A 26,994-nucleotide genomic window follows, 5' to 3' on the forward strand; every position below is an offset into this window, starting at 1 on the left:
CAGAATGCAACTTCATAAAATGCTTCTTGAAACTGAGGTTTTCAATATCCATGCCATTCTCCTAGTAAAGAATCTTTCTTTTTAAGATTAAGGGCTTTTTTTCATGACACATATGTTTGTTTCCTAACAATTAACACTCTTTTCTAATGTTCCAAAACAATGCCTGGATATTTTTTTCATGAAATAGAAGACTGAGAGAGAAGTTATAGGAAGAAGACCAGAGATCCCAACCAGTGCAGTGTTTGTTCTACTAAAATTTAGATGAACTTCTGAATATAATTCTTCCATTCCTTAGAAGTTTCTAATAACTGACAAAGAAGGTACACCTCCTGGAACCTTTAGACTTTTGAAGGTCCTTAATTCTATCCCCAATTGGCCTTCTAAATTTTATCTGTCGAGCCATACCACAGACTAGCAAGAGCCAAGATCTTCTGGGCTCAATTTCCTGAAATTTTTTAAAATTTCAGTCATACTAATTCTACATTCTTTCCTTGAAACTTCCATCTGTTGAGAAACATATTTCATTTTCCTATTTCCACCATGATCCAGAGACAAATAGGCTCTGAATAGAGAAAATGATCTTGTGTGTCAGACCTAGCCTAAGATTCTACACTGCATTGTTTCTTAATAGGCTGCAGTAAGACAATATTACCCTAGGTAAATGTATGATGACCCAAATGTGTGACTCTACTTCTTATACAACCAGAGAAGTGAAAAATTGTGCTCCATTTGTGTACTATGAATTGAAATGCATTCTGCTGTCATGTATAACTAATTAGAACAAATTAATTAACTAAAAAAAAATAGGTTGCAGTAACTTATCTCCATGAATGCCCCACCATGCCCATGAACCCCAAATCCCAGTATTCATGTCCCTGTGTAGTCCCCTTCCCTTGAATCTGGGTTGGCCCTATTATGTGCGATTAACCAGTAGGATACAGTGGAAGTGACACAGCACAACTTCAGTGCTAGTGACATGGCTCCCCTGTTGCCAAGCCCAGCAGCCGGCCTATTGGTCCCTGCTGAGAAGTGGCAGAGCTGCAACCAGACTGTATTGGAGCCCCTGGCTGCATGGAGCCTTTACAGGCATGGTAGACCTGAGGTATGGCAAGTCAGCACCAGGCGAGCCAAAGTGCACTGATCCAACACCCTGCTGCAGAGGGTACTCCACACAGCACGACAGCCCCATCCAGTAACCTCAACCTCCCAATTCCAACCTGCCATGAAGAAATGGAAGTGGGGCAGACTTGAAAGTTGGGGCTCAAGAATTGGCCAATAATGTCAGTATGTTTCAAGCCCTAATTAGCATAAATCTGGTCCAGCAGCAGTGAACCATGTGCTATATAAACCACTAGATTAGCACACTGCCAGGAGAAAACCTGCTATGGGTCCCCTTTTTCAGTGTAAGGGTTCTGTTCCTGTTCTTCAACAAAGACTTCCATGGCACTCACTCATCCTGGTCTGAATTTCATTCTTCTAATTCATGATACAGGAACACAGAAAGAAGAAGAAACTTAAGGTGAGCTGCTGGGTTCTGCTGCAACACTGGAGGACATGGCCTACGATAGAGAGCTGCAACACTTCTGAGCTGCAGAGGCCTGCAGCTTGTGCCGACCCCACCTGCCACCAGAAATAGTGACTCGAATAAAAAAAACTCCAGTTTCACTAGGCTGTAAAAAGCATTGTAGCTTGGGATGCTCCCATGAGCAACCCTACCAGCATCCTACAAGAAGCACAAACCATATAGGAGAAGCCATATGCAAACACTTTAGTCATGGAGAGCCATGGTTGAGCTCTAATAGCCAGTAGCAGCAGCCATAGCATCTTGAATGTCCAGCTCAGTAGTTTTCTAATGACTGCAGCCCCAGCCAAAACCTGACTATATTTACATGAAATGCCAAGTGATAACCATAACCACCCCGTTTAATTCAATCAACACCCATAACTGTAAGAAATAATAATGAATTATTAAATCACTAAGTTTCAGGTACATTTTTACCCAGAAATAAAGAACTGGAATTAGACCCAAGTAGGAGACTATGAATATAAGAATCTATTTTATTCTAGGTCTGAATATGCTAAAGATGACTTTGGAGTGCCAATGACATACAGCCAAGTTGTCCTGGGCATCAGATATTGGAGACCTATATATGGCCCTGAACTCTGAAGTAAATATCAACCAGAAGACTTGAATTCTCTGGCAATACTTCCTAGCTCAGACTATTGGAGAATATCACACAATAGTAAAATCCTACTTAACTTCAAAAGCCACTCAACCAAACTTTTCAATAAATTACAAATGCATTATTTGTGATCTTTCAGTTTTAAAAGTTTGAAATAATATCTTGAACTTTTTTATTTTTTATTTTTTGTTATTGTAGATGAACACAATACCTTTATATTTTTTTATATGTGGTACTCAGGATCAAACCCAGTGCCTCATATATACGAGGCAAGCACTCTACCACTGAGCCACAACCCCAACCCCAATCTCTTGAACTTTTAAAGTCTTTAATTTGATTGGAGGAGCTACTCTTCAAATATTTTTTAAAAATCCATACATGTTTATAACCATGATCTCATAAAATATTATTCCATGCACATTGCAAGGTAATGGGTATGCAATTGGGGTCAAAGTAGAAATGGCCTCTGCTCCCGTTTAAAATGCAATCCAGAATGAGAGATAGACTCTACCAATTAAACAAACAAATGATTACAACTTTGACCTGAAGTACAGTAATAAAGAAATAATAGAGGGTAGAAGAAAGTCTGATCAAAGTATCTCTGGAGAAAAAATATTTAATACTTGAAGGATAAGAAGAGTTCATACAAAACCTGGCATGGTGGCACATGCCTGTAATCCCAGCAGATCAAGAGGCAAATCAGGAGGCTAAATCAAGAGCAAAGTCAGCCTTAGCAACTTAGCATGCACTCTGAGCATTTACAAGTGTTTTACTGGCATTTTTACATTATTTCTGAAATGTCTTAAAGCTTCCTCCCTCCTACTTATTCACCTTCTTACTCTTCTGTCTTATTCCTTAAGACTCCCTCAACATGAATTTCGTAGTTTAGTTATACTTCTACACAGCCCCTTTGTGTGAGCCTCGTGAACATGATCTGCTGGCTTCATTCCCGGCAGTCCTCCTACACATAACTGATGTGTCTGCCCCCTGCTACCATGCACAGCACCCTAAGAAAGAGCACCCCACACATACCACACCTGAGCCTTGGCTCTCAATTGCTTCTCCAGATAGAGGACCTTGACATCCTTCAAGTGATTGTCTACTTACTAGTTTGGAGTTTTCTAAAATGATTTTCAAAAGTAACACATGGACTTTTGATCACATAGGTCAGTGTACTAGGCAATGCAGAGTCTGCACATCTGCTTCTGCACAAATCAATGCCTGTCTGACATCAAGACAAGGTTTCCTGGTGTGGATGACATGGTTAGTTGCCTTCCCAATATTCACTCCATTCCTCACCCTTTGTCCTATGGGGGTGGAATTAACATCTGTGGCAGAGTGGACTGGCTGACCCCAAAGATCCATGCCCCCTTCCAGGGTGTGGAGTACACACTGGGAAGGAGATGCCCAGCCAAGGGATCACCTCACACTTCACACTTCTCTTGACCTAAAGGAGTCACATGACTAGTTCCTACCAATGATGTGAGCAAAAATGTTGTGTGTCATTCCTGAGCTAAAGTAGTTAAGAAGTGGATGGTCTTCCCCAAGATCTTTCCCATTTTGCAACAGTTTTGGAACCCTGTGTTGAAGACAAAAGAACTCTAAGATATAGAAATTCAAGATCTCTAAAAATCCTCCTGGAAGTTAGCCAACCATTAAGATTAATGACACTAATATTAGTCTCTGACATGACTAAGAAATAAATGTTTATTAGGTAAAGCCAGAGAGAATGTTGGATTTATCTGTTATAGAATGATTTGGACCAAAAGCTCCTGTATTAATACAGAAATGTTTGAAGGTGAAGCGATTGGATTATGACAGCTGTGACCAATCAGTCCATCCTACTTTGAATGGACTGAGTGGTGACTATAGGCAACTGGGGCATGGCTAGAGGGTCACAGTGAAGATGTGCCCTGGAATGGTTCATCTTCCCTGTTATCTCTTTCTCCATTCCCCTCTCTCTGCTTCCTGACCCACCACTAGATGAGAAGCTTTCCTCGGCTGGGCCCTTCTGCCATGATGTGCTGTCTCACCTTGGGCCCAAAGCAATGGAGTCAGCCATCCATGAACTGAGATCTCTGAAACCATGAGCTCCGTAAACTTTTCCTCCTCTATGTTGTTCTTGTAGGATATTTTGGTTACAGCAACACAAAAGCTGACTAAAACAATCATCTCGCTGTCTCATAGTAATATAACATCCTTCCAAGTTCCAGGGATGGGCTCTGGTTTGGTTTCAGGGACGGGCACATTTCCCAGGTCAGAGCTAATCAGTTCATGCTTCTAGCCACAAGAGTGTCTTCAGAGCTGACATATTGATTAAGTCAGTCCAATTAAAGAAAAGATCATTATTTTTTCAAAGTTTTAAGAGAAAAGAAGCCTTCTCTCTCCAACTGAATATGAGTAAGACCACATATAGTAAAACATTTTGCAACAGTCTGAAAGGGAAGCCAAAACACAGAGCTAAGAAGTGCCAAGAGCAACAATGAAGAACTGGAACCAGACTGCTGATCAAACTATGCCTGAAGCATGATCTACATTTAAATTTTCAGCTTCACAGCTAATAAATTCCCTTTACTTTTACACCAAGTTAAATTCATTTTTCTCTATTAACAACTATTATCTTCTAGGTATACTTGATTGTACATGAAACTCTTATAGTCCATATAGGAAAAGTGAATAAATTAAAATAATTACAATAGTACAAAGTTTATTAAAACCCACATATTGAGGTAGAAAGGGTAACTGGCAAATCAATAAAACATCAGTAAACATTTGCAAATACATATACCTATACCAGTCATAGTAGACTAGGTTATGCTACAGTAACAGCTAAGTCCCAAAACTTCCGTGCTTGTAACAGAAGTTTATTTCTTGCCAATGCTCTGCTATGTGTCCATTCTAGGTCAATGATGTCTCATCTTCATCTTCCCTCAGCTTTAAGCTCCTTATCCCCTATCCGGAACACTTTTGCTGTTGTGACAACAGGGAAAAGATAAGACATGATGAAACACATGAATACTTTTTTAAATATTCTGAATATTTTTAAATATTTTTTTAGTTGTAGATGGACACAATATCTTTATTTCATTTTATTTTTTTATGTGGTGCTGAGGATCGAACCCAGTGCCTCATGCATGCCAGGCAAGCGCTCAACCACTGAGCTACAACCCCAGGCCCCACAAGCTGAATCTTAAAAACTTGTTTCACATGTATTTGCCAGAGCAAACCTGGAGAAACAGAGCTGGGAAGTATAACTCTCTCCTAGGAAAGGCAGTGAATATTTAGCATAAACAATAGTCAAATATTTTATTCAAATTTTTAATTTAAAAAAGGATTCAAATGTTTTACTTGAACAATAAAAGTCTGCCACTATATCTAAATTTGAAACTCTAAATTATCTATTAAAAGAACAATTGAGTCCCTAAAGAATAATCAGACTCAACTTTTTACAGGCACACAGAGCAGAATCTGAAAGTAAGTTCATCCAAGATTGAAAGAAATCAGGCTGTCGATAAAAAAATTATGGAAAAGCCTTCTCCAAAACATGTGTTTTACCATTTCAAAATTTTGAAAATTACTTCTAAGGGGCTGACAGAGCAAAAATGGGGGAAAATATTGATATTTTAATGGAATTTAAAGCAAAAACTGCTACAGGACTATGTCAATCTGTCTGCATTATTCTAATATTTGACTGGGGCCTCTAATCCCTAAGGGGTGGTGGTCATGTTAGCAGCTTTACAGAGGGCACAGGACTGAAGAGGAAAATTATACTGACTATTTCAGAGTGCTAAGTACAGATAGTACAAATATGGATACATGCATCATGGCACCACTATGAAGTAAGTGGTCTCATCTCTGTCTTACAGAAGCAAAGTTGAAGTCCAAGGTCACATAGCTACTAAGTAGCAGACACAGTTTAAACATGTGTTCTGTTCCCCAAAGTTATACTTTCCATAAGTCCAAAAGTTATACTTCCCATAACTCAAGATCTGAGCTCACCAAAATTGGGAGATGGATCCCAATCTTATACCACTCTCCTTTTCCCTAATCAATGCATGCCACTCTGGGGGATAACAGAGGCCTTAAAGACTTGATTAACAATTATCTGAAGCTATAGCAGTGACATCCTAGGCCTTCCTGGGCAGGAAGAGGCAGCACTGAAAGAGTTCAAGTCTTTTTACCCTAAGATTGAAATTAAGGAAAACAGGATGGTGGCAGAAAATGGAAAGAAGTCTGTACAGTGATCAAGAAAGCCTCGTTTGGTGGACAATTTGGACCAGAGCATGATTAAGGTGCCAGGAGACCAGGTTCTAAGGTCTAGAGAAATAAGTTGAAGTCATAGCAGTGAACAGAAGTAGGACTGGACCAACTGAAAGAAAATTAATCCACATACCTATTGCTCTCTATTTGCACAGGACACATGTCTGGGTGAATCAGCACTTTTGTGTGACTTTAACCCCACCAAGCCAACTCCTTACTGATAAGGCAGCACATTACCATGGCTCTGGCTCCTGTGCAGAGGACAGACTTGGCACTGTTTGCCAAAGTTTTCCTCACATGCCTTTGCCAAGTTTGCATTTTCCCTGCAAGTTATTCCTGCAAGTATGGGGCCTCATCATAAGCATTTTATTCAAAGGAGCTAGAGGACCATGTTGGCTAATTCAACATCAATGTAGATTCCATTTTTCAGCCAACAAAGCCTTTTCCAATGCACTATGTCATTTGAATTTCATGCCAACTCTGCAAAATAAATACTCTCACTGCCATTTTACAGATGAGAAAACTGAAGTCAGGAGCTATTAACTATTTGTGCAAGATTTCATAGCCCACGACAAAGGCAGAATTTGAATGTGGGTTCTTCTCACAAGATGACACTGCCATAATTCATAAATAAAAGAACAATTGTGGGCATTGGCAAAGAGGAACACATTGGAATGAAGAAGGTCCATCTGACAGCTATAAAATTATTTCAAGGAGAAATGAAGACAAATTGGAATTAAGCTCTCTTTTAATTATACATTTACCAGTAATCTGTCATTGAGAAAGAACTAATACATTAGAGTATCAATTTTCAGTAAATATAAATGGCAAATAAGGCATTTAATGAATTGCAAATGACAGTATTTCTAAGAATAGTTATCAATCACCAGTAAGGGCCTTCCCATTTATTAATCATATATTTCATTTCAGCAAAGATTCTAATGGAATGGCTTACAGAGAATACAGGGATGCTACAGACGGTGACTGGGGAAAAGTAAAGATGAAAACTAAAACTAAAACTTTATCCATTTCAAACTTGAAGGGAGGGATGGGGGTTGTGGCTCAGGGGTATAGCGCTCGCCTAGCACATGCAAGGCGCTGGGTTGGATCCTTAGCACCACATAAAAATAAATAAATAAAATAAAGATATTGTGTCCAGCTACAACTAAATGTATGTGTGTGTGTGTGTGTGTGTGTGTGTGTGTGTGTGTGTAAACGTGAAGAGAAGACACCATGGCCATAGGGAGGGCTCCAATATGCTGCATGAGGCCAAATCATCTTTGAAGGCAGCCTGTCCATTCACATAAGTTTCCAGTATTTTCCCTGGCCTGAGTTTAATAACAGGTTAAAAAAAAAGAAAGAAAAAGAAAAGGTACTCTCATCCTCTCTTCCCCTACCTCACCAAGCCAACTTATCAAAAATAAAGTAAGTCCCTTTAGTCAACTATAATGTTAATATCCTTATAAAGTCTTAATAGTTTGCTCTGGGTGAGCTAGTCAAGCCACGGTGCAGTATGCAAAGGATTCAGGGCAGTGTGAAATTATTGGGGTGGGAGGCAGGTGTTGAACATCCAATAGCAACTCTCAAAGCCATGACAAAAAGCATGATTCAATGAAGAAATACCTGCCATTGCAAAACTAGAAAAGAGAGAGTTGCAACAGAGGGCAAGAAACATCTACAAACGGTTTCTATAACTGGTCGATCAAATTTAGCCTTTCTTCTACTTCTTAAATTACTGAATTATTTTACCCACTTATACCACGGTAGAAATGTCTGCCACCAACTCTGAAGCAAACCAAATTGCCATTTTTCTCAGGGAGCCTAATGATTCAACTTCTCATTCAAATAACATTGCATATTTATGAAGCTGGAGTCTAATTAAATTATATCAGTCATCAATCTGACTTTGCTAAACTTCCTTTCCACAGAACTACTAATGGAAATATGTGAATCCCTAAATATGAAATGTTGAAATATTGATTGTTAGCGCTCTGCTGTCTACACAAACCCTCTCATGAGACACCCCTTTGCCCCACTTTGCACATGCACTCTCTGCTACACACCTATGTTCTTCTTCCAGACCTTGCATCACCATGGCCTCCCACCTCACTCCCATAATCCAAAGAGCAGAAAAGTGTGAATTAGCAAAAACCAATTTTGTTAGTACTACCATTTCCTTCTGCTTACTCTCAAAACAGAGGTTCCATAAGAGAGAAATAGGTCACTTATAAAATTATTAAAAGAATCCTTCATCCAAAATCATTCACCAAGTGGATGCTTTGAAAACATTAACTGAGGTGCCATGACAACTCTGGCCTTGGGCCTTCATCTCTAGTAGAATCATAATATGTAGACCACCTTTTAAAACACAGCTCCCTATTTCATCTTAATGGTATTTAAAGAACTCTATAACAGACACCATACTTAGTGAAAATGAAACGAATAGTTTCACTGTGGTGAATAAGATGGCCCTCAACTAGACATAGTCAACTTCCATAAAATAAATCACAAAACTTTCTCTGGGGCTGGGGATATAACTCAGTCAGTAGACTGCTTGCCTTGCAAGCACAAGGCCCTGGGTTCAATCCCTAGTATCAAAAAAAAATAAAATTTACTCTGACCACAGTGGATGTATGCAGTCCAGCAACTAAAACATAAGTAAGCCAGGGAGCTCTCTTCCCAGTTCCACCCCTCTAATATAGGTGGCCAGGAAAAAGTTATCCTCAACGTTCTTATTTCAAGTCCCAACTGCAGAATAAAATCATTCTATTTTTTTCTAGATCACCGTATAGCATACTATAAAACTCCTTTTGCACTGTATCTTGTAATACTCTTAAAATACACAGCTTTTACAAATAACTATGATTCTGAAGCCCTGCTCCTGAAATGAGAAAATTATACTCTTGATTCCTTTATTTTTAGACTTTTTATTCATTTTATACTGGCATTATAATATAAAATAATCATTCAGAACTCTTATAAAGACATGGCTTTAATCTCTCTTTAAGAAAATTGAACCACCTTATCCCTTTACATCTGGTTCAAAGAATATTCTAAAAATTATAAAGTGCAAGTGATCAATCTGGGGGGTGGGGAATCACAAAGGGGTGATTAGATTAAACATCTCTGAACTAAGCTGTAGAATTCAAATGAAATTCCTCAGAGGATTTGTGCAATAGAGTTAATAATTTTGAAACATACAGCTAAAATTAAAACTGAAGGAGAGGCCCTCAAGTATCTAAAGATACACACTAGCACACATTCTATAAACACACATGGGCACCTTTTTCCTGGCTTAGTGCTCTCTTTCAGCAAAATCATTCTCCTTCACATACGTGCGAACAAATGTCGGGGTTCCTTAACAAACACAGGCTGTTTTAGTGTCCAACCCACTGAGGTTAAAACAAACCTCCAGAAGCAGTGGGCACACTGACCAAATGTACACCCAGGTGCAACTGAACACACGTGGACTGTCCAACAACAACGAAAGAGTTTATTTAATAATTTTCAGGTATATGGAAGTGAGTGACTGATAGCATTTATTAAAACCAACCAGGCATATGGGCCACTGGCACTCCATGTCCAAACTTCCTAATATATAGCACAATCCCAGCCCCAAAGCCTACTCTTCTGTTTTATATATTCTAGGTAGACACCTCTCCTTGTTGTTTGTTTACTTATTTATTTATTTCTTTATTACATTTCATTTTCTGGTTTCCTATATACCTTCTTAAGAATTCCCAGCACCACATTTGTATGGGAAAATTGGCAGAAACATTCATGTGTGGGACTCTAGAAAACCAAAAGATAAAAGCAGCTGACAATATTAAAGTGCTGGCTCACAAAGCAGCTGTGGATACTGTTGTCATTGGGATCATGTTGTCGTGTTGATATTTAACCTAAAAACATTGTCATTTCATTAGATACAGCCACCATATCAAAATGGTCAAAAGTATGTCGGACTCCTGGATTCTCCAATGATCATCAAACCTCGGGGATGAAGTCTCCTCACCAATGGCCTGGAACTTTCTTCCCTATTGCTGCTATGAAGGTAGAAAATCACAGGCAGAAAACAAGTTTATGGAGCTAGATGTGACATCATTCCCATAGCTACAAAAACTAAAAGGAAGCCATGCTTTAAAACATACATAACCATCAAAGACTTCCCCCAAAGGTGGCATTTGGAGGCACTCCTCCATCTCACTGTTCTTTATTTGAAATGACCTCCTTCTCTCCTGGAGCAGTTGGGCAGCCTGTAATCCCAGCAACCACGGAGGCTGAGGCAATAGAATCACAAGTTCAAGGCCAACCTCAGAAACTCAGTGAGAGCCCATCTCAAAACAAAAAAATAAAAAGAGCTGGGGATGCAGCTCAGTGGTAAACCACCCCTAGGTTCCATCCCCGGTACTAAAAGAAAGAGAAGAAAAATGACCTCTTTCCAGTTTTTCATGTCCAGGACTTCATTGCTTCCCACTGCCTGAGCTCCAACCCCACAGATTCTGTTGTAGTGATTTGGGGGTGGATAATGTTTTTAAGCTCTTCAAGTGATTTTGTGCAGCCGCATTTGAAAGTGATCATTATCTTCTAACTTGCCCACTGTTATCTCCCCAAAAATAATTTTAAAAGGGAGGTAAAAAAGACCAGTTCTGAGAGCTAGTTGGTGATCTCATTATTGAAATCCCACAGGTTATTCATTTATGCAACCAACCAAACAGTTTGTTGCAAGGCCCAAGTGATTTGGATATTAAAACAAAGTCGAGGATGAGTGAACAGGACTTGGTTTCAGATATATAAAAAGGAAAGACTCAGGGCTGGGGATGTGGCTCAAGCGGCAGCGCGCTCGCCTGGCATGCGTGCGGCCCGGGTTCGATCCTCAACACCACATACAAACAAAGATGTTGTGTCTGCCTAAAAATAAATAAATAAATATTAAAAAAAAAAAAGGAAAGACTCAGAAATCTGTGGCTTACTTTCCTTGCTTTTAAAATATGCTAGTAAACTTGGGCAAGTTTATAGTCCCAATACCTTGTTTAGAGAAGGGAAATCCAAATCCAGCACCATCCACGGGTAAGTTGTAAGGTATAATTAGTTGGTGGTTTCAGGTAATGAAGCAATGAAGTCATTCATTCAACAAAGATTTGGAGAGTTCCCTGAATAAAACCAAAATCATAATGTGATGGAAAACCACAATGCAGATAACTCTAGGAAGAAAATGAAAGAGAGATGGCTAGTCCCTGTCATAAAAAAGGAAGATTACTCATATAAATTGCAGCAAAATTCCTCTTTACTAAGGGTGGTATAAAATCATTTCTTTAAGGTATCTTCAATCCAAAATCTAATTACCTTTTATGAGTTCTAGAATGCTCAGGATGTTCCACTTTTATTTCTGGTTAGAAAAAAAAAAACAAGTTCAGATTGACTCTGAGGCTCTCGTTGAAGCAGATCAAAACTTGGATCCTGGCTCGGCACTTAAAAGTTGAGAGATCGTAGGTAAATACCTAACATGTCTTCAGAGCCTTCATCTTTAAGCCAAGACAATAATATTCCTACCTCAGGGGGGTGTGAGGATTAACTACAATAACACATGAAAACTGAATGACCTTGACTGATAGCATTATTTATTGTTGCTGCTATAAATGATCTCCATTGTACAGATTAAGAAACTAAGACACAGAGAGGTTAAATGACTTGTCCACAGCCACAGAGCTAGGTAGGAGTAGAGCCAAGACTTCAGCCTAAATAATGTGGCTTCAGAATCTATACTCTTACCCTTAGCATTTTCAATACTCTATAATTTCCAGAATTTATATGACATCAAATTTGCATAGCTCTTTGCAACTTATAAAAGCTTACACATATGCCATCTTAGTTTAACATTACTAGCCTGAAGGAAGCCAAAGCAGAAGTTATTATCCCTATCTTATATTTGAAGACACTGAGGTTTCAGAGGGTTAGTACCACATCGATGGTTAGCAAAGTTAGGATTCAGACCACTATGTCCTGACTCCCCAGACATTCATACACCAGAAATCATTCCCATGGCACCGAATATACTTTTGGGATGATCACACCTATCTTCAAGGTGGATGGGGCTTAAGCCACCAAAGATGACATTTTCCTCATAGGAAAGTCAGTAGCAATGGTCCAATCTGCATAATGAGGTACTGTGGTGCGGTCAGGTGAACTCTAAAAGTGGTAGAAGAAAATAAATGGTTGCATTCCACACAGCCCAGAAATGGTCTACAAGTCCTGGCCAACACCAGGGATTCACTTGGAAGGTTGACTAAGATGCAGCTTGTTGTATTAGATATCAGAGTATTTTCTTTTCTTGAAGGTAAAACCTTGGTGACTGAGTTTACCATCACTCAAGGGCAGGAAGAGAGATCTGATACAGATTGTGAGGCCCTTTGGAACCTCTAGACACAAAATACTTTTTACCTTGACATTTCCCATCCTCTTTAGATCCATCTCCACATTATTTTTAAGTCAAAGAAACAAAGATGTAATGCTGCTTCCTAAGACAAACATCTACGCTCATGTTTTAATATTGCAACACTGAAAACAGGATGCTTAAATCACTAGCATCTTATGCATTTAGGCAAACAGGGAGTTTTGCTCAGAATTTCAAACTGTGCCCAGTGGTAATGATGTTGGATGCACTAATTTCTGTGCCAAGGCTAGTGGCTGGAACATTGGCTTGGACACATACTCCCAGCTCAGCAAGATGGTTGGCAAAGAGAAGGCAGTGAGTTTTATTCTTATTTGTGTATTTTATAAACAAGAAAATCACATGCCAGCCTGAGAGACAAGACACTTCTCTGAGATCATATCAGCCTTTATGTCACACTACCTTTCACTGGATAAAAATTGAATCTGGAAGCAGCACATACCTTTTGAAACCATGGAAACTTCAGTTTGGGCATTTTGGTGGGATCTTTTGCTCTCAGAGCTACAAGTGGCAAGGAGGTAAGGAAAAACTTGTTCTTGAATAGTGATAGGGAAAGTTTACAAAAAAAAAAAAAAAAACTCCACAAAAAATACACTGATACTGGTAAGCCTAGGAAGAGAAATTTGCCCATCCACAGACCCAAGTCTCTGGGGCATATGTATACCTGAAGTACATCCTGCACCTTACTCATTAAGATCAGCATGTCCACAATAGGCATGATGGGTGGACCATATAGTAAACACTTAATTGAAACCAGGCATGGTGGTGTACCATATAGTAAACACTTAATTGAAACCAGGCATGGTGGTGCACATCTGTAATCCCAGCAGCTTGGGAGGCTGAGGCAGGAGGATCACAGGTTTGAAGCCAGCCTCAGCAACTTAGCAAGGCTGTAAGCAACCTAGTGAGACCCTGTCTCAAAATAAACAATAGGGAAGGGCTAGTGATGTGGTTCAGTAGTTGAGTGCTCTTAGGTCCAATCCCTGGTACCAAAAAAAAAAAAAAAAAAGAAACACTTGTCCATCTAAAATTGGACATTTGAAGGCTCAGAAGTTAGATTCAGAAATTTGTCTTAAAATATTGGACATCTGAAGGCTCAGAAGATAGATTCAGAAATTTGTCTTAAAATATTGGACATTTGAAGGCTCAGAAGATAGATTCAGAAATTTTTCTTAAAACACACTAAAATTTTAATCCTTAAGTTTGAAAACATACATTCTTTTCTGACTATGTGGGATATGGGTTAAAATTTTTTTGGCAAGAATAGATGTAAAGGGCTGGAGATATAGATCAGAGGTGAACACTTTCTGATCTCCAATACTGCAACAACAAAAAGAAGAAGAAGAAGAATAGAAGAGCTTATGCCATTTGTAACATACAACTCTTCAGAGCATTATAATTCAGTAGAAATTGATCTATTACCCCTGTTCTTGCACTTACCCCATTGTATTAAAATTGTCTGTTTATATGTCTGCCTCTCCCAACAGAATCCAATTCCTCAAGGGCAGGAAATATATTTTATTTTATTTTATTTTATTTCTCTATGACTACTCAGTACCAAACATAGTGCTTGCCCTGAGCTTCTTAATATATGTTCAATAAATATTTGTTTAACTGTACAGAATTATGGGTCCAAAAATATAATATGTTTTTCTGATGCTGCCTCTTGCCCAATGTTTGCAGATCAAACACCAAAGTCCCATTCCTTCCATTTATAAAGGAAGGTAAACAAACATCTTTGTCCTGGCTCCTAGGCTGTGAAGTCAACTAAATGTATACATGGTGTCTATAAATGCACTTGACAAAACTGAAATAAATCTTATTTATGGCCTTTACCCATTGTCTGCTTCTGCACTAGGATAGAGAACGAGACAGAACGATATTGCTTGCCCTTCTCCAAATGTCAATAAGCCAAACGCTTAATAAACATCCTCCTTATTTAGCTCTGCTCAAGTGTCACCTCCTAAGAGAGGTCTTTGTAATCATCTTTCTGAAATAAGGTCCCTGGTTACTCTCTAGCTAGTTATCCTGATTTATTTTCTTCATAATATGAGTCCATGTCTGGAACTCCATGACTCTCCACGTTTATCTCCTCCAGAATGTGAGCTACATGTGGGCAGGAGGCTTGTCTGGGTGCTTAACCACAAATAGCTGTTGAATGAATGAGTGATTGTCACCAGCAGCAAGTATTTATAAAGCGCCCAGGGTTTTTTTTCCCCCTTTTTTCAGGTATCTTGAATGAAAATCTTATCCATATTTACCATACAAGTAATTTAGCAAAGCAGGGAGAAAAAAAAATCCACACCTGACAAGTATTAAGAGAAATGAAGTGTGGTAGTATTCTCAGATGGAAGACCCCAAACATGTGAAATGACACTGGAGCTTGTCAGGCAGGTGGCTTTACAATATTAACAAAGATATTTGCAGAATAAAATGTTTGGAGGAAAGATAGGCATAGGACCCAATTCTCCAAGCTCATGAAACCACTTTGTAGTCACTGATAACCAGCAACAGGTACATGGTCACCTTTATGTCTATTAATAAACCTTTGACAGGGGAATATATATGTCTGTCAAATGCTGATTTTTCAACATTTTCAGAAAACTGAGAGTTTCTAGAATTTTGTTCATTATGGTTTATATATACCAGATGCTCAATAACTATTTATCAACTTAATTTGATTGATCTAATTTAAAATATTTTTTGAAACTGTTAACTAGAGTAATTTCCCCATGGAATAACCTTTATATATCCACAAAAATATATGTATGTATTTGAATTTGGAACAAATACTGAACTCTAAGGAATCAAATTTGCTAAGTAAATTAATTCCTAAAAAAGATTTATATCACTAAATTGTAATTCTTTGGTACCTTTTCAAGTCCAATCTAATATTTTTAATCTAATATAATCCAATAAGCTTTAATAAGCAAAATATTTCCCAGTAGAACCAAAACCCAGCTATTCCTTTTTGTAATCTTCTGTGTAAAGGCATGGGCTGAACTAATTTTTCTGAATTTTTTATATTTAATCAACAACATCATTGCCAAAGAAAACCACTTTTCAGAAGTCTCTCTATCCTGGTTTATAACTTATAATCAAAAACTGGAATTTTACATCTGATGGGCTTTAGTGTGTAACATTATCCTGTCATATTTCTTATGCTATAGTTAAAAGCAAGAGATAGTTTCCATTATGAAAATTTTCCCATAGTCTGGTTACCCAGGGAAAAACATTTTTCTATAAAAATGGTCTTTCCAATTCATAGGCTAGACATTACTGCGGGTAATTTTTTAAAAGAATATCAAAAAGGGTTTTGATTGACTTCAGATAGCCTTCTGCGTTCATTTAGTTGCATTATTTGGCTTAAGGTATATACACGGGATAAGGCATTATGATCATAATGTACCACACAAACAAGGAAATCACAAAAAAATCATTAAAACTTTGAAGCCTCAACATTTTGTTTATCCAGTTGGGGCTATATGTGTTTATTTCAGCTACAGCCTGTTCTAAGCAGCAGGAGAAAATGAAAATGGGGCACAACTATGAGGTCCAGAACAATTCAGTGAGCCTGAAATATAACAGATATAGATAGATAGATAGATAGATAGATAGATAGATAGATAGATAGATAGATAGATAGATAGATAGATAATAGATATAAAAGATAGATAGATAAACAGATAGATGGAGATAGATATATATCAGGGGATCTTACAAAGATGTACCTTAGCTCTGGACTTAGACCCTTGATCCTTGATCCTTCAGCTGGTGAAGATGCTTGGAAATCTGATCTGTCCTGACAGGGTGAAGCAACCCTCAGTGACCTCCCAAACCCCCACTGTGCCCCTGTGGCAGAGGCCAGCACACTTCACCCTGAACTGTAAGCTTCCTTTAATTGTAGTCTTCACTTTCATTTTCCCTAGAGTCCTGGTTTGGGAGACTTCTCTGTCTGTTCTGTTCTGAAAACTGGAAAGCTACACATATGTCATCATAGAGGTCTAGTTCAATAAAGGAAACTACATCCAAACAATGAAAGATCTGCTGCCTTTAAAAAGAATGGGTTAGACTGACACATATCTGAGTTCTATAGTAAATTTTAAAATGAAAAAGCAAGTTGCTGGAAAGAGCTGTAAATCTATATCTAAGTATGTGCCCATATCTGCATAAGGAAAAAAAAAGTGCAAAATTTTACATTAAAAGATGTACAGTGGTCATCTCAGGCACTATATGACAAAAGAAAACATGAAAAAAAAACTTTAGTTTTCTATATTTTTAAACAGTTTTTAAATTATGTAATGTGTATAAATTTTGTAATCAGAAAAAAATAACATTCCTAAGATAATGGAAAAAGACTGATAAGGGCTTTAAGATGTTACATAATAAACATAGTAGACTGAAGTTCTATAGTAAGTTTTAAAACTTCACCCTGAACTGTAAGCTGAATCAAATCTGAATTTTACAGAGGTTAAACTCTCATCTATGACTAGAATTTACAAATCCATGGACTGCTGAATTGTATGGAAAATCTCTAGGTATACAGGAACTTTCTGGAAAGAGCCTCCATGACTTTCATCAGATTCTTACAGGAAGGGGTCTAGGACCCCAAAAAAAAGATCAAAAATCATGACCCAGCAAAAAACAAAGTAGCCCTTATATCCCTCCTTTCATTTCAGTTACAATTTTATACTGAAACCTATTATTACTACTTAATTTCATAGCTCTCACCAAAGCTGAAGTCCATAGTCAGCACCAAGTATAAAACCTGTGACTTTCAGTCTCTACCGCATTTAAAGGAGCTCCCTTGACTAAAGAATAATCTTAATAACAAAACAAGAAATCACATCTGGCTGGTGTTGGTAAAAAAAAACTCAGAACAGGCACTAAAACACTGTAACCGTTCAGGGCTTGAGGACAGTTTTCCAGGTACAGACAGTCCTCTTTTTTCCAGGGAAATGAGAGATTTATGAAAACAAGGCATGGAGGTGAAAGAATGGGGAGAGGGAGAGAAGTCATGTTTGCACCTTCATTAAGAGGACATAGTTGGGTGAGTGGAGTTAAATAAGAGTCAACACAATGTCATCTCTCAGCCTTCAATTGTCTAAAAGAATCTTTAATCATAAATGTTCATTAAAATATGCCATTAAAGGACCAAGAAAAATTCTTGGTCCTATGTTCTATATTAAAACTGCCCAAACTGGGCTAAAGATTTAGGGGAAAAAATTAGCTACTGATGACTTTAGTAAAATGAATAGCCCCAAATCCCCAGGAATTACGTGAGTCCACAAACTGTTTCACCATCTCCACCTTGACTCCATTGACATTCTCCAGAATCAGGTCCAGTGAAGAGTCTAAGATCAAATGTAGATCAATAACAATTTGTGATTTAAGTGTGGAGCCATGGGTTATACCTGCCCTGGCAAAATGAGAAACATTATTGGTGAAAATTAGGAATAATACTCTACTTTCCAAATGTGCTTTCCAGGTGGTTTATCACTGTCAAAACTGGCCAATTGTGGATTTAGTATGCAATTAAAGTGTCAGATATCCCAGAGTTCTCGTGCTGACATTACCTAACTGTGCAGGTTTTGCAGGCAAAGAAGTTGAAGGGGTTCACATAATCCACCAAAGCCTATCGCTAACCACTGTCACCTAATTGTATTGCTAACTACCATATGCAAAGCATTGTACTAGGCCCAAAACAGAAATAGGCTCTGCAAGGTTTCTCCATAAAAATAAGATGGATACCATGAAGACAAGCAATATATAGTAAAATGCCAAAATGATGGTAGGTAAAGATAATTCCATACTATTGGAATGAAATAACATAAATTATGAATGGGCATGGTGATGCACACCTGCAATCCCAGCAGCTCAGGAGGCTGAGGCAGGAGGACCGTGAGTTCAAAGCCAGCAACTTAGAAAGGCCTTAAAAAACTTAGCAAGACCTTGCCTCAAAATAAAAAACTATATTAAAAGGACTAGGGATGTGGCTCGGTGGTTAAATGCCTCTGGGTTCAATTCCAGGTACCAAAAAAAACAAAGAAAGAAAAAAAGAAAAGAAATGTAGTTGCAGGGGGTAGGGGGAGAGGATCTATGAAAATCAAAGGAAGATCAGTTAGAGGGAAAGAGCCAGAAAGTGGGAGGGAGGGAGGGAGGAAGTGCTGGGGAGTGATACTGGCAGAATTCTACTGTTATATTATGTGTATGTACAAATATGTAACAACAAATCCCATCATTATGTTAAAACTATAATGCACAAATTAAAAATGTGGAAAAAAAATTTTAAAAACAAGGGTTTAAATGAAATTTTAAAGAAGACATTAGATTTTGATGGTCAATATATAATATGGATAGATTTACAAAGTATAACATCACAGGCAAAATTTGGGAACACAGAGAGAGACTCAAATGGGAACCTTAAGCTGAATAGACCTGTATTGGGTGGGGAGTCAAAGAAGCCTAAAAAGTTAATAAAATAATAATAAACATACATTGAGGCCTTCCACCTATTCTACATGCATTGGTTGGTCAAATCCTCGCATGAGGTAAGTATCCCCAGTCCATAAGAAAAGAACTGAGGCACAGGAAGGTTAAGCGGAGCCAGGATTCAAATATTGGCTAATCTAACTCAGAACCTGGGCTCAGAGTCCTCACACTCTTCTGATTCAAGAGTAAGAAACCCTCAACAGGTAAGCTAAAGTATTTAGGCCTCAGTTCCAGATTAAAAATTGGGAGCTAGGTATCTGATAACCATCAATAATGACTGTGACCATGGTTTCTCACTACCCCAAATCCTCCCCTCCACCACTGCATTATCTTACAATTTTCCCAACAATGCTAGTTGATGATGACAAGTGTTCATTAACTCCCTTGACAACAGCACTGGTTCAGATAAGTTGCTTAGTCCAGCGTTTATTGAGAGACTCCTTTATATTGGTATTCCATCACCATAGTTTACCCTTTTAATCTTCAGGACTTAATTTCACCTGTATTCACCTACTACCTCTACTAGAAATACAGCTCATAATAATAAACAGAGTGCAATGTATTTATTTTCAAATATTCCCTGAACATATACGGCCTTTCTATAAGGAGAGCCACTCTTGTCAAATAACACATTCATTCCTTAAAAGCTCAGTTCTCCATCTTAGGTTTAGGTCTTTCAAAATCAGTGGGGCTCTTTAGTTAGAGATGTTCAGGACATGACATCTGGACCCTCCTAGGAGGTCTGGGGCACAGTCTTCCTTTGAATACCCACAGTAGCCAACAGACTTCTTCTCCCACTGTGGAAAACTGCAGACAACTGTCTCTTAATGATTTACTACTGCTCATTCCCCAGCCCACAAATCAAAGAATTGGGTTGAGTGAGAAATAAGAAAGAACAGTGGCCAGTGGCTACGAGAGGAGGAGGGGGTGCTTAAGTTTATTTTTTTAAGTCAATTAATGATGAGCGGCATGGAAGGAAAGAAAGACACAACATGGCTGTGGAAGACTATTTTTCCAGATAAATGGCCAGATATCAGATTCTGTAATAAGTACTTCCACCTATCAAAACACACACACATACACACACACACACACACACACACACACAAAGTTTGAGATAGAGAGGAAGATACAGATCTTAAAAACACAAGGTAGTATTCAGTAACCCTTATGGATATTATAAAATGCTGGAATTTTGAAGAACCCTTAGAAAACAACGAATCCAGATATTGCAAGCCCAGGGTCCATGAACTATACATTGCAATCAGAGGTGTTTTGTTGAGATTTTTTTTTTTAGACTGAATCAGCATTTTAAAGTAGGGAAGATCCACCTAAAAATACAGACTGAAGTCTCTTAGAAACTGGAAGGCTCAGCAGCAAGGAGGTCCCTTTTCCAGATGGCAGCAGTGAATTAGCACTCAGTAGTAGATGCTCCTTTAGAAAAGGCTCAACCTGCCAGCTTGCCACAGCCTCCTCCACTCCCTCTTGTACCAGAATACAAAGACTGGCCATCAAAAATTAAAAACAGTGGAGAAGATGGCCTTATACCCATCTTGCTTCACTTATCGTAGCTGCAAACGCATCCCTTTGATTTTATAAGCTCTGCTCTAGACCAACCCCATCATTTAGGGAGAAGCAACTCAGCCAGAAGAGTAAAGTGACTTATAAACTTCTTCCATTAAAAGTTAAATTTGGGGCTGAGGTTGTAGCTCAGTGATAGAGCACGTGCCTAGCGTGTGTGAGGCACTGGGTTCGATCCTCAGCACCACATAAAAATAAATAAATTAAAAATTAATGGTCCATCAGCAATTAAAAGAAATTTTTATTAAAGTTAAATTTTCATACAGGAGAGATTCTAGCCTAATGACAACTGAAGAATATGCACAACTAAATTTAGGCCGTGTGGCTATGCAATGCCAAAATCTGTGGCGAAAAATTAAAATCTCATTCACTTTATATTGTTTCCCACCAAAAACATAAATAAATAAGAAAAGAACAAGCAAAATTATTCTCAAGTTTTCAAAATAAATTTACCACCAAGTTTGGCATTGAATAGGTAGTTTAATGTATCCAAATTCTAGATATGACTTACATTTATATGAAGGGCATAATTTATTGAGAAGTCATATAAAATGTTTATCATAGATGTACAAATACTTTCTAAAAATAAGACTGGATAAAAACATAGAACAACAGGGGGGCCAAAGGTATTTCTCTTCAGAAAATTTAACTGATAAATCAGAAGGGAAGTGATTAAGATTTAATGTGTGAGTGCATGTGACTTAGGTACACAATGGAAAACATTATCCTTATTAACTCTCACAGCAGCCCAAGAAGGGTGGTATTATTACCCCCATGTCACAAGTAAAGATACCAAAGAGGGCAGCAGTATTATTATTACTATTATTCTTATTATTATTCTCACTTCACAAGAAGTATTCAATAACTTAAGATGATCTAAACTATTTAGTTAGGGATCACATCAGATCCAAATACTGATGTGCACATTTGAAATGTTCATGAGAGCTGGAAACACAGCTTGCCATGCTCAGAGCCTAGCACACAGGAAGAACTTCATTGTTATTTATTGTGTAAAACTGCCCATCACCAAAGCCCTCCAACTGCTACCTGCAAGAACTTTCATAAATGTCATCAATCTTAACATGTAAACAACCCTAACATGCAAAATTAATTACTCCTTAGGCAAGTTTCTTAAACATGGTTAAGGAAGTTTTAGTCCTTCCTGTTATATAGTTATTGACTCCCAGGCAGGTGTTGACTAAGAGAATAAAATCTCTTTTCTAAACAAATTTCTCCTTGAAAATTAGTATTCAAGAATTTGGCTAAATATACAAGCCAAAAGCATGTTTACTATTGAATAAGAATAATAACTAAAATCAAAATAAAAAGTAATTCAAGAATGAGTACTTTTGAAGAGTCAGGAATTTGATTAAAAATTCACTTGCTTTCTTTTTCTGTAATGAAACAGTTCTTTAACCACAAAACAGCTTTTATAATAATGCAGAAGAACATGGTTCCAAGTAAAACACTCCCTGTTTTAATCATGGCTATTATTTTTGAAAATGAAAATGGCTGAGGTCATTGTAATCTATTTCAGGGTTTGCATGGGTTGGTGGTATTTTTTTTTTCTTGGCTTTGAGCTCTCCACGTTACCAGCTAAATGTTATGGGTTTTACTATGTGCCCTTTCAAATCCCATTCTTTTTAATAATGTACTTTACACACATAAATTAGAGTAAATTCCACTTTCTTTCCTTGTTAGGACTCCAGATGGAGTCCACACTTGCAAGAGGACTGAAACTTGCCTTTTTAAAAAATTAAGTTTGTACTTAGAACAACTATGTTCCCGTCTGCATAAAAACACTTATGGACGTTCAATGCTGAAAAATTAGTAAAATGGGAGAATGCATGTGGTTCTTTTGACCAAATTGAAATATGAGAAAAAGTATCTGTGTATCTACTCCTTCCAACTTACAGAGACAGGAAAAAAAAATGTCCAGAAACAAAATCTCATATAAGAGCTCTAGACTTGCCTTCATAACCTACAAAGAATGAGGTTCCACATACACATACCCATTTAAGATACATCAGCAAAGTCTCCTGAAGACAAATTACTAAATATTTAAAGGCACTAAAGTTACATAGTCAAACCCCCTTCTGATGAGATTAATATTTCACTGACTTTCTGAACTTAGCTTTTTTTTTTTTAATTCACCATCAAGTCACACAGAATAGCTTAAGATCCCTCTAAATAGCTCCTACACACCTCCAAGTGAGACAATGGCTTCCCAATAAATATATATTGTGGAGATCTGGCTATTAAAATGCCTTAAGCTTTGTTTGTTTGTTTGTTTGTTTTAAAAATCAACTTGCAGGACCAATGTAATAAGCTTTTATGAAAGAGGTAAAATAATTTTAAACACAGACACACAATGAGTTTATTTATTTAGAAACTTGTTAAATAGAGTCTGGGAATTCAAATATTCAATGTTGACATTGTACAGAACTGGCCAGAAGCCAGAACCTAGTCTCCAGAGGGACCCACTGGACAAGGAATTCAGGCCTTTCTCTCCTCCCACTTGAGCTAAATAGGTAGAAGCCATTAGTTATACCCACAGCAATATCTGAACTGCACTCAAATAAGCTGCCCCAGCCCCGGCACTTCAAAGGAGGGTAAGTGTGTTTAGCTTTTTAGTGCTGAACTAGAGCAATATGTCACACTTTTGAAAGCATTTTGTAAACAGTTTCTTCCCTGTGTAGAAACATCTCTGAAGTTTCTTGTATAGCACATAGAAAAGGTAATTAACAAGATTTTTTTTTTTTTCATTTACTGGAGGGAGAGAGGAAAATACCAGTCTTGTGCAAAATAGAGATCTGGAAGGAAAAGGGCTCTGCTTCTCTCTTCTAGGCCCCCTTTCTTGTCTTCTGTTAGATGTGTTTGTATCCTTTTTATCCTCTTCCTCACACTTGTTCTCAATACACAGCCAATTTCCTTGAGAATTCCCTAGTAAACTCAGAAGGCCAGAAGAGTGGAAAGGGGGAAATCTAATTTTAGAAGGAGGATCGTGGCTAATGGAGTGGGGAAGTAGGGAGGGAACTAATGATTCATACTGGGCCGCCCAGGAGAAAAGGAAAGCAGACCCCACAGACTATTTTAGAAAATGCCTAGCCAGCAGCTTCCAGCGGAGGAAGGGTTAACCACACCACTCCAGAAAAATGTGCCTGGCATCCTTAGAGTATGGCTATCCCCTCCTGCCCCATCTCCTCCCCCGAAGTCCCTGTCTCCCCTACCCTGTGAGGCTGGAAAGAGGCCAGCTCTGCCAGAGGTGGTGAATGCCTACCCTCTACACAAGAGTCTCCTTGAACCCAGGAAGTGTGAGTGTGTGCTTGTGATGGTGTGCCTGTTTTATACTGTCAATGCACACTGGACTCTGAGGAAGCAGTTGTCCCAAGCATACACCACCCATAAGGTTGGACTGGGAAGAAGAGTGCTAGCCAAAGCTTGAAGCCAAAACTAAGAAGCCTGAGAAGCCGGGGGGCGGGGGGCAGATATGACCTGAGTGCATCACTTGGAACCACCCCAGCCCCATCCCTTGTCCCACTGAGGGCCACTTTCTCAGCACCAGGAGGGTGTGAGATAAGGTGGGGAATGGTAGATAGTTCTAGGGAACTGAGCTTTGCCAAGCACTTTGTATCTTTGGAAGAGGGTAGTCAGGAACACAACACAAGTCTGTCCACCTCCTGGCCGTCCTGTAGTGGAGGCAAAGTGGAGGGAGATGCCAGAAGAGAAGGGCTGAGGTAGGTAACCAGTCTGCCCTCTGGCCCTCCTTGCCTGCCCCCAGGAAGGACAGAGTTAGGCATCCCCAACTGTGGCCTTCCTGATCCAGGTCACAAATGCAGGCTCTGACAACCTGGACCCATCTTCCAAATATAAAATACGCTCCCTAACACTCTGATTATTAAAGAGAAACTGCTTACAGTTTCTCTTTAATGAGAAACTCATTACCTTCAACTAGAATGAAAGAAAGACAAAGAGAGAAAGACCAAAATTTTCAAGGAATGATGTGATAATTTCTATTTGGTAATCCTCTACAAGTCGAATGTCTATCCACAGAGGAGACCAGGCCCTGGGGTGCAGGGAGATGCTTCGGAGAAGAAAACCTGAGATCTGAGAATGAGGCTACAAGGCAAAAAAAAAAAAAAAAAAAAAACTCACAAGCACAGCATCGCAGCCAAGACCTGAAACTCCTCAGCTCCTACGAATGAAAACCTGGGGAAAGACGCCTGCTTCCCAGTCTTCCTGGCTCTGCAACTACTGAACGGTCCCCTCCCACAGTGTTGGGACTGTGGGGAGAATGAAAAGCGTAATTAACCTTCCCCTAAACACAGATTTGGGGGTAAGGGATAGGGGTGCGAAACCCGTCTAAAAGCTCTAGGAAGACGGTGCTCAAGAGTGCCAAATGTAGTAAAGAAGCCCTAAGCCCGGGTAATGGTCAAGTAATGGCAAATAAACTGCTTTCCTAGAAGGGGCCTCAGCCTCCATCCAGAGCACACTTCTCCTCAAAAGCAGTCTGAAACAAACAAATAAATGTGCATTTTATAATAAAGCTTTGTTTTGATCTGGGTTTCTTAAGGATGAAGGAAAGCCCAAGTAAGGTGCACACCACACACAGACTGAATACCTCAATGTGGGCTCCTGTTTCCTTTTTATCTTAGGTCCTGGGCTGCTACGGTGAGGAGTTTAAGGACAGGAGGGAAAGTCGGCATGTACCTTTCCTACTTCGGAATCTGTTTTTAAAGAGAGATTCAAGTGTAGAAGTAACAAGTGCCCTCCTCCACACCGTCTTGCTAATCGCATCGCTGCCTTCTGCGTCTTTACGAGACTTCTGGGGGGCTGGTAGCTAAGGGGGTTACTGTATGCAACTCATTGCTGTGATTGAAATCCTGCCCGCTGTCACTTCGGGGAAGTGGGGTGGGGGTTCCTTCGTGTTTCAGACTGTAGATATGCTGGGCAGACCCAAATTCACTTCCTTCCCATTCATCAGGAGAGTTGCAACTGGCGTTTCTGGCATGGCCCAGGTGCTATTCTAGCTGCCCATGAAAACGGCTGGGAAGTCTCCCAGGACTGCCAGGCTTGACTTGGCTTTTAATTTTCTTTTCTTAAAGATGGAAATAAAAGTCAGGCGCTTTAGACAGTACAGGCGGCAATCTTCTTGCTTTTTCATTCTTTATTTTTTAATTGAAATTTAAATTCTCTCACGATTTTTAACGAATTTATCAACTTCAACTATTGTGCACAAAATAAGACACAGGAATTGCAAACTGGGTTATGTATTCAAATCTTGGTGTAGCTTCAGGGGCTATTTTCAGGGTATGTGGTCTCTGGTCGACCTCCATGGGCTCCTCCTGTACCACGGCCAAGATCAAGCAAGAACTTACGACCACCAAAGAAATTTACAAAAGACAAAAAGAATAACAAGCAATCAATCGAGAGAACAAGTATTTCTACTCGACCTGTTTCCACTGAAATGTTTACTTTTGCCACGGTAAAGGTAGTTTTGTTTTTTGGTTTTTTTTAAATATGCTGGTCACACTGCCTCTTCCTAACCCAAAAAGAGAAAGAAACCAGTACAGACAGGGAAGCTAAATTTTCGTTGGATGATTGCACTGCAGAGGTCACCAACTATCTCTGCCACACGCTATTCGTCAAAAGGAAATAGTGCTTTAAAATACAAAAATCCGTAGTTTAAATATGATTTCCTTTATTACTCAGATTGTAAATGAAAATTTGCACAAAGCAGGGCTTCTAAAGAAAGCGTCTGTGGCAGCAACAGCTGGATCTCTGCAAGTGGGAACCTGAGGCTCAGCAGGAAAAGTTTGTAAGAGTTCGGTTCTAGCTATCTGAAAGCTGCAACGACATCATTACCGACACTGGAGACAAAATGAATGTGTCTCCCACCGGTTGAATGACAAGTATCCGATCAAAAACGAAGCTCAGATTCGGGGTGTTGAGTGGACTGTGCATGCGGGAATATTTTAAAACAGCAGTGTACAGCTTTCTTGAACAATTAAAACAGTTGAAAAGGTTGTA

The 26,994-nt window shown here is 38.8% G+C and overlaps 1 protein-coding gene and 1 long non-coding RNA gene across 11 annotated transcripts in view; one reads left to right on the forward strand and one right to left on the reverse strand.

The window, feature by feature from the left end:
- Positions 1-26,994, reverse strand: part of Mecom (MDS1 and EVI1 complex locus) — a 539,517-nt gene that overhangs the window by 509,997 nt on the left and 2,526 nt on the right. The window lies entirely within an intron of this gene.
- LOC120884367 (uncharacterized) lies at positions 23,496-25,510 on the forward strand. The gene is made up of 2 exons (XR_005726784.2): positions 23,496-23,576; positions 25,018-25,510. It is a non-coding gene; the product is annotated as an uncharacterized LOC120884367 (long non-coding RNA).

This window comes from Ictidomys tridecemlineatus, chromosome 3, assembly GCF_052094955.1.
Source record: "Ictidomys tridecemlineatus isolate mIctTri1 chromosome 3, mIctTri1.hap1, whole genome shotgun sequence".
Classification (NCBI taxonomy): domain Eukaryota; kingdom Metazoa; phylum Chordata; class Mammalia; order Rodentia; family Sciuridae; genus Ictidomys; species Ictidomys tridecemlineatus.